The 8,911-nt window shown below is 40.4% G+C and overlaps 1 long non-coding RNA gene across 1 annotated transcript; it reads right to left on the reverse strand.

The window, feature by feature from the left end:
* Window positions 1-1,340: 1,340 nt before the first annotated feature.
* LOC122238451 lies at window positions 1,341-4,136 on the reverse strand. Its single transcript, XR_006217373.1, has 2 exons — window positions 3,667-4,136; window positions 1,341-2,058 (listed from the first exon to the last, which is right to left on the reverse strand). It is a non-coding gene; the product is annotated as an uncharacterized LOC122238451 (long non-coding RNA).
* Between the last annotated feature and the right edge of the window lie 4,775 nt (window positions 4,137-8,911).

Raw genomic sequence — 8,911 nt, forward strand, 5'->3', positions numbered from 1 at the left:
GTATTTTAATTCCAGTTAGGCAACATAGTATATTAGTGCCAGGGGGACGATACAGTGATTCCACAATTCCGTACGTCACCCGGTGCCCATCATGACAAGTGCACTCCTTAATCCCCATCCCCCGTTTCCCCCATCCGCCCCACCTCCCTGCTTACCTGTTTCTTAAAAACGTTCAAAATGACTCTACAGTTTCATAACTTTCTCAACTTGTCAAAGTACCTAAACCTGATATTACGGCCAGTAACCTGAATGAGGCGAGATGACCATCTCCATCGGAGACATGGGGTAGCTGAAGGAGAGCCAGGAGGAGGGTGTCTCCTGAGTCCCATAGTGGCTATATGGGGCCTGCCGATGGCATAGAGGGGGTCCAGGCTTCCCACCCTAGATTCTAGATGGGAATCTCTCTATTCCTTCCGTTCTGTCTCCTGGGAAGGCAGTGTTTCTTGCTCTGTTTTTCTCCTCTCCCTTACCCCACCCCGCCCCCCATTCTCTGAGACCATGGTTAATAAATAACATAGTTCCCATCTGTACTTCATACATTTGTGGGGGGGGGTGTTGCACTGGGTCTCACATACTGTGAAATGGATTCCTGACTCTCTTTGGCTGGTGAGGGAGGACCATGGGATTCACCAGCATCTCTGGTAATTCTGTGTTGTGCATGGAAAAGCCTGTTGTGAGGAATTTTTTGTTTTGTTTTTTTAAAGCCAATGTACATTCTTCTGGCTTCTATTTAAATCGATGATTCCTTTCATATTTTCTTTCCCTGTTTTCACTTTCCCTGCGTTTCACAAATAATTATCCATAATCATGTATGTTCGAATGTAGACTGCTATCAAGGACCAGCCTTTTCTTCTCTGGGGTGTAACCCAAAATTATACAGAGTTCCAGATCGTTGGAGCAAGAAGGACCCATAGATAGGATCAAGACTTGCTTTCGACTTGGGGGCTTGGTCTCTGACAGTGGTAATGCAAGGGTAGCAATGATCTATTTTCAGTTTTAAAAAGGGGAATATTTACCAGTCATAAGTTGTACAGGCTATAAAAATGTAATTTTCAGCTCTCGGCAATAATCATATCAACTTAGTGCGTTAACACCGGTTGTCTCAAGGGAAAAAGAAAAACCTGTCACCTAATGAAGGGGATTTGGCAGTCCAAAATTTTCCCAGCATGAGCCCGACGTGGGGGGGGAAGTAATAGATGTACTCTTTTGTGTTCCAAAGGTAAGAGGCTCCTCATCACAACTTACTCCAGATCCAAATGCCCAGAGCACTTGAGGCAAGGTTAGAAGTCAGGAGTCCTGACTTCTACCCAAGTGCTTCTCAAGGCAAAACAGAACGCCGGTTTGCTTTTCCATTCGACAAACGTTTACTGAGTGCCTGTGTTGAGTCAGATAGGTACACTTGGAAAGACAGAACAGATACAGGGCCAAGGAGGAAGATGGCCGTGCCACTCTGTAGATAGTGACTAACAGGCGACACCGCAGGTGTTATGTGCAATGCTCGAGTAGACAGAAGGGCCGAGGAACCCCCAACCCCCACAATTTCTGCTCTTATTGACTATTTCAGGTCTGTTATACTTACAAAATGTGCCTATTTCATAACTGTTTGTGTCTCTCTTGTTTTGCTTTTAACGTAGGGTGTTAAATTCCTCTCTGACAGTCAGCTCTTTTCCTACGTTTAAACCTCTTCCACAGTAGTTCTGTCTCCCCTGGCTTGGCGAATAGTCAGGAAATGCTTCCTTGACAGTAATGGTAGGCAGTTTGTTCCTCTTCCTCTTAGATGATGACCATCTCTCATGAATCCCTGTCCAGTTTCATTCTGTGTGTGTCTGTCTTCACGTCTCCAGCTTGTGATCCTTATTAATTTTAGACAAGGTCTTAAAGTTGTGGAGCATTCCCTCCAAATTTAATTAGCATGTTCTCAGTTCACTTATCTAAGTGATAATAAAGTGTACAATAGAACTCCACCGGGGGCTGACCCTCGTTTGCTGCCATGGTCCCTGCGCACCAGGTGGCTTTGAAGGAGGCTCAACTCGTCCAAATCCTCTCTAGAAAGTTTTCCTAAAATCGGGGATAGCAAATAATGTTATTGTTAATTCAAGTTTAATCTTTATTGCAGATAATATGTTAGTTTTAGTCATATTCATGATAAGATAGAGTTGTCTTTTTATGGAATCAATGTTCTTACTGGGAAAAAACCAAGAGTAAACGTTACCGCTACATTAACTAAACCAACAGAATTTCATTTTTGTTTTGTTGACAGAGAAAAATTTGTAAATTATTGTATTTTCTGTGCTTCAAGAGCAGAGAATCTAACGACTTCTTTAACACAAAAGTTATATTGTTTTGGCTTACTGCCATGACCATTTAAAAAATTTTTAAGTTTATGTATTTTGAGAGAGAGAGAGAAAGAAAGAGAGAGAGAACGAGCTGGGTAAGGGCAGAGAGAAGAGAGAGAATTCCAAGCAGGCTCTGCGCTGTCGAATTCACGAACCATGATATCATGACCTAAATAAGCCGAGATCAAGAGTCGGAAGCTTAACCCACCGAGCCACCCAGGTGCCCCTGCTACCATGACCATTTAAAGGGAAAGAGACAGGAACGATAGAAAAGGTAAGAGAAGGGCTGAGTCAGTGCAATGAAAACTATTTTGCTGTGGCTGCTCTGTACCCCAGCTGTCCCTAAGAGCTTACCTTGCTTCCGTTTGAGACTGACATTAGTTCAGGAACAGCTGAGAGCCAGGGAGGGGAGGAACTGGAAGAATCTTACTCACAGACCACCAGGGATAGGGGCAGCTCTCCAAGAAAGCCAAAGTCATGTCCAATTTCTATCCTTAGAAATTGCCCGTTTCCTTTATATCATACACACCATTTCTTCCTTTGTCAGGCCTTATTATTGTTGTACTTGTGTCTTACACGAGTATCATTAGGAAAGCTGGCTTAGCAAATGTTAGCATAAACTACATTGATAATCTCATCTAGAACTTATTTAAAAAATCTGAGCGACATCAAGTTTTCCAATTACTAAGACGTATATCTATTACAACACATATTATGATGGTAAATACTCCATCACAATATATTAATAATAATGTAAGTATAATAGTAATTATATGTAATATATATTATCATATAACTGTAAATAATAAATATTATACTATATATGCGTGTTGTACTGAGGAGCTATCTAATTTACATTTCATAGAAGCTAATTATTCTAACGAATTATATTTCCCTCTATTTTACTAACTACGGTGTCTTTGATGATGATAAATAGAATGATAAATAGAAACATTTTTTGATGAGTATTTTGGTAATTTGATACATTGGTCTGTAATTTATTATGTGGCCAGTAGTAAATATCATACAAAGGAAAACTCTGGAACTATTTGCCCGCCTCTGAGGATTAACAAAGCTGAGTATTATTATATATGAGAAGGAATCATGGGGGACTCATGCAGGTGGATACGGGATCTGTGCAATTGCCCTTGATTAATGGTAGGAAAGAGATCTTAACAAACTCGTGACTAACTTGCCCAAGTTTTCTGGAGAAGGTTGACAGTGAGCCCAGCACAGAAAAGGATCCTTTGAAGCACGGAAGCTTGGAATGGACAGGGGCAGGTTTGGGGAAATCTAAGTAAAACACAGATTGAAGACACGCTGATCTTACCTAAGTAGTTCCGGAAATCCCAGGATGTCTGGAGTCAATATGCATTCAGAAAAGGACAAACAACTAAGTGGGTCCGTTCAATAAAAAAAAAGAATGAATGCTGAAAAAAATGCATCACAGCCAACGGTACACCTGCCAGCAACTCCGCTTCTAGCTCCTTCTCTCTCGGCTCACCCTCCCTCGCAAGCTTCCTTTTTGCGAACTCTTGCATGGGATTAGGCACAACTGAGAAGGGCAAATATTAGAACTCGTTAACGACAGAGGCAAATGCTTGGTCCTGAGTCACCTGGTCTCAGGGCCTATTTTTGGCTCTCTGGGCCTGGCTAACTCAGCCCTCAGGCCTCCCCCCTTCCGCTTCCGCTTCACGCATGTTCTTAGCTGCTCCTTCACTGAAACGCTAATGACTTCAGAGCTTTGATCTCCAGACAAGACTATGTGACATTTCACTCGGATGGCTTTCAGTCATCGTAGACTCCACACGCCGAGTCTGCCCTCCTCAGTCCTGACCTCGCTTCCTCTTCCAGAGACCTTTTTTCCCGTTTCCGTTTCTATTCACGGTGACGTCACGCTTCCAGCCACGTCATGCTTCCATGTTGCTCATTCTGGTATCTGGTCAATTTCCAAGTTCTGTCAGGCTTTCCTTAAAAAGCGTTCTTTTCTTCCTTTTCTTTCCATTTGTACTGTTAACCCCCTGTGCCTGGGTTACGCTTTAGCCTCTTAACGGTTCTCTCTACAAGCTCACCTGCTCCATTTGGCCTGACATACTAATGCCACGATTCTATTTTTTAAACATTTAAAAAAACCATGTTGAAAAATTTCCAGAGACTTTGTTTTGCCAGTGGGATAAAGATTACATAAGACCACACGGTTCAGTAGAGACTGAGTTATGGCTGGAGCCCAGACTTTTTTAACATCAGTTCCAATAATTTTTCTACTAAGGTTTGCTGTGTCTTATGAATTCCAGCATAGGAATGCATCATCTATCCTATTTTATCCCTAAACGCTTTCGTGTTTTGCACTTCGTTTTAATCTCTAAGCTGTCTCAATTTGTTTTGGACGTAGGAGGGATCTTAAAACTTAAATAAATCGAAACAAAGGTTGATCACAATAAAAATGTTATATAGAGGGACAGGTAAGACTATATCAAACAGGTAGTTTCTTGTTATTGTTTTTGTTTCTCTTTTTCCAGAGACAACTCATACTGAAAGACTTTGGCTTCACGTGCCATTGGCTTCCTAGCCCAGATGATTTCTGAATCAAGATTCTCCCTTCATCGACTCCCGCTTTCAGGGAGATATCTGTTCCGATTGCACAAGCCAGAGGCAGCTCTTGGTACTGAGCTCCGGCTCTTGTCATGCTGGGTTTCTTTCCATATTGTTCGAGAACAGCATGCCATCCATCCAGGGAATATTGACTAAACTCCTCTTTTCACAAAATCTAAATTCAAGTTGGAAGCAAAGCATCTGACATGGCTATTTACAAAGTCTTCAGTTGGCCTTACGAGGCCTCCAGCAGGGGGCCCATAGAGAGACAGAGGAATTGGCAGACAAAAGCAGAGAGCTACAGGGCACTGGGGCTCCAGAGCTCTAACCCCATCGCTAGTTGGGAAACGCGTGTTATTCAAAATCCGAGAGAAAGGTTATGCTGGGCTCAGCCTCCCAGAGGCCAAAGACCCTCCATAGCCTAAATTGGGCAGAATATTTTTCTCAGATGTTAGTAGACTGGTTTCTTATGTCATCCGGTTGTAACAGTGAGAAATTGATTCAATGTACAAAACCCTGATTTGGCAATTTTCATCTTCAATGCACTTTCCAAATGTTAACTAATTAATCTGCTTGACAGTGTTCCATTTACACACGTTTTATGTTCATAAACTCTTATAAACTTTTATTGCTTTGATATCTCATTTCTAGTTTTTGGTTTTTTTCCCCCTGTTTTCTTTCAAGGCCAAATTAGTATAGTTCTTTGCTGATATGGTGCCATGTTCTCCCCCACGGTCCAGGGGCTCTCATAGTGGTAGATCCTCAAGCCAGAAAATGAGATGTGGCTGGGGGAGGAAGAGAATGAGGGGAACAGCCTCACCCTGGAAATAACAGAAGTGCCACCGGGGACAGATTCATACAGCCATTGCCTCTGATAGTACCGCCAAGATCAGTCTAGCTCTCGGGTGAGCCACAAGTATCAACGAGGGCCTACTATACGCCAGGTGCTGTTCTAAACTCTAGAGATGGAGCGGTGAACAAAACAGACCTCAGTCGTTGCCCTCGTGGAGCCCCAATATCAGAAGCTTAGAGATCTATTTCAATCATCTCCCTCAGACATTCTCATGAATCCAACGTCTTCTTATTTTACGGCATTTCTCAGGGAAATGACTTGTACATGTTTGTTTTTCGTGGGGTAAATACAACTTAATTTGTTCTTAACCTTTCTCCTTTAAGCCTCAAGATCTGCTCCCAGGAGTTAGTGACCAGATCTATATGCTTACCATCTAGACCACTAGTTCTTGAGATTTTGGGTTATGAACCCTGGTAAGAATCTGTTGATAACTATGTACCCACTCAATGGAGGACATTTTTACATACACACACACACACACACACACACACACACACATATATATATATACACGTATATATAAAAATTTATATATATTTATATACAAATATATGTAAATAGGTACATACATATGTACATGCATATATACATGCAAATGTGCATGCCATTTTAAGGAGTTTATAGATCATCTAAAGTCCATACACCCTAGGTGAAAGACGATCACCTAATCTAGAATTATCACTATTTTATAGACTTTATCTCATTTAGATTTCAGCTGTGAGTTAGATTTTGCAGAATTGAGAATGGCAAGTACTAACATTGATTCGCATAGGCTAGTGGCTTCACTTCTTTGACCTCTTTGATCATTTCTTTGAATTATTTTGGCCCATGTTCACGCACAGAACATTCTAGCTGTGGATGTACAATTATTTTAGAGAGTAGAATATAGGTTTCTGCCTCAATTTTAATCCTTTTGTCAGATGAGTACATTGTCTTTAAGGTAGACTGTGCAATGACAGCATACTGTATGTTCTAGACGGTGACTGAAACTTTGGAATCCATCGTTTTCCATGATAATTGGTCTTACAGTCTCCCAAAGTCTCTCACACTTGCCCATAAGGAATTTCATCTGCCAGTTTTCTGCTCCCATATGTAGTCTTGTGAAATTTTCACAGTTTCCTCTGCATAAATGGCATAATATTTCATTATTAAAAAGAAGTTAGCGTCATGGGCAAACCTGAAGATTTTATTGTAAACAGTCTCTTGTTACATCTTAGCCTCCATTTGTGAGTTGGAACAATTTAAAAAATATTTATCCTTGCTCCTCTCTCCTTTTTTTTTTTTTTGGAGCCAGTATCCGTTCTCTCTGAAGATAAAATAGTTAATTAAATTCCACATTAGGTCCCAAATAATATATGGCAAAATATTAACCGTGGACATCTCTGTTTAGCTGGGTTATAGATGATTTTAATTTTATTCATTTTGGTTCTCTGTATTTTCCACATTTTCTACAAAGAATATATATGGCTTTTGTAATAAGAAATGTTATTAAATATGCATAGCTTTTCATGGAACCTTATCCCAGTCTTAGTAAGTATTTAAATAGAGGACATGCATTGGATTGTCTTTCCCATATACTTCCTTAAAAATATGGGAGGAGTATAATCTCCCTTTCAGAAGCTACCTTGCCTTTCTTACTATAGATTATCTTGTTCTTAAATGCACAAGGAATCATATCCTTTGTCCTTATTCATGAATGCCTGTCACATTGACACTATGGCGGCCCTCTATTAAATTGATCTGTCTACACAGTTTCAATGGATCCAAAATTTCACCCTTGAGTTTCTTCTAAACTCTTGGGTAGAGCACATTTACTTCCAGTGATTACTCCAGTTTGGGATAGAAAATTGTGACAAAATGCATTATTGATTCGGCCAAGAACATCTAGTTTATTTATTGCTATTTGATTTTGTATCTGTGACCGATATGCTTCAAAAGTTAATTTAGGAGCGGGAATGTCACTAATGCCTTCCTTTATAAACTGATTCATTCTGTTATCTCCTTTTCAGACCGGCATGGTCTTTTTATATTGTGATCATCAATCAATTGGTCTCATTGATTCTCTTGCTGTCTTTCTGCCTCCCATGTTTCCAACAAAGATTTCAATACTGGGGTCGGTTCGTCAGAAATATCCCCAATTCTCTTTTCGCTTAAAAAAAATTTTTTTTATTTGCATCTCTTCTGCTATGTATGACACTTCTTGTATTTTTCTACTTGGGCACATTTATTTTTAATATGATGTCTTTTGAAATATTATCTTCTCTTCTTAAACCTCATTTGGCTTGCAGGCTGTGGGCTGGATTTGGCCTGTAGGCTGTAATCTGCCAAACCTCTGATCTAGATACTTAAGTATGGCATTCCTACCCACCGTGATTCTATTTTATTTCCTCTTCCCATAAAGTTCTGCAACTTGCTTTAAGATGTCCTAAAATACGAAGCTACGTCCCCTCCTGTGTGCCTACACCGTATCCTTCCCATACAGAGTTTTTGTTTGGCAGCAAGAGGCTATCTGGCTCCTTACGTGCTAATTATATCATAGCCCTCATTTGTTGCCAAGTACTCCCATCTGGCCATTTGGTCTGGTAAGTCTTTAATGTTTGTTTGAAGCAGCTTTGCATACTGGATTGGTCTTTCGCCACTTCTCGCATTCATTAGTTCTTAGTTAGGGCATCCGTATTTTATTCTTTTCATTTTTCTCAGAGACGTTCTCCTCTTCCTCCCTGATTGCTCGACTTGAATCTTGGATAACTCAGATATTACATTTTCATCCATTTCCCTCAAGATTTCTTAATTTTAAACTTTCTGAAACTTGAAAAATATCCTCAACTAGTTTACTTCAGACAGTTGATTCCTTTTTTCTGTATAGACGCAATTTACCTAGAAGATATCTTGGTTCTTGGTGAATTTATGCATCTCTTCCTATACCATTCACTTGTCTATATTTTCAGAGTCTGGAAATCTGCTCGTCTTCGCATTTCTTCAAAGAGTGGACATTCCTTCAAGAACTTGAACTGAAGCTTCTTGCCTTAGGACTTAAATTAAACCCAGGCATGATTCCAACTCAGTCCCTGTGATTGTTAAACATTTCTCCTCCCCCACGTTAGCAGGCGTGTTTTACAAAGGTGTTATG

Source organism: Panthera tigris, chromosome B2 (genome assembly GCF_018350195.1).
Source record: "Panthera tigris isolate Pti1 chromosome B2, P.tigris_Pti1_mat1.1, whole genome shotgun sequence".
In the NCBI taxonomy this organism is placed as follows: domain Eukaryota; kingdom Metazoa; phylum Chordata; class Mammalia; order Carnivora; family Felidae; genus Panthera; species Panthera tigris.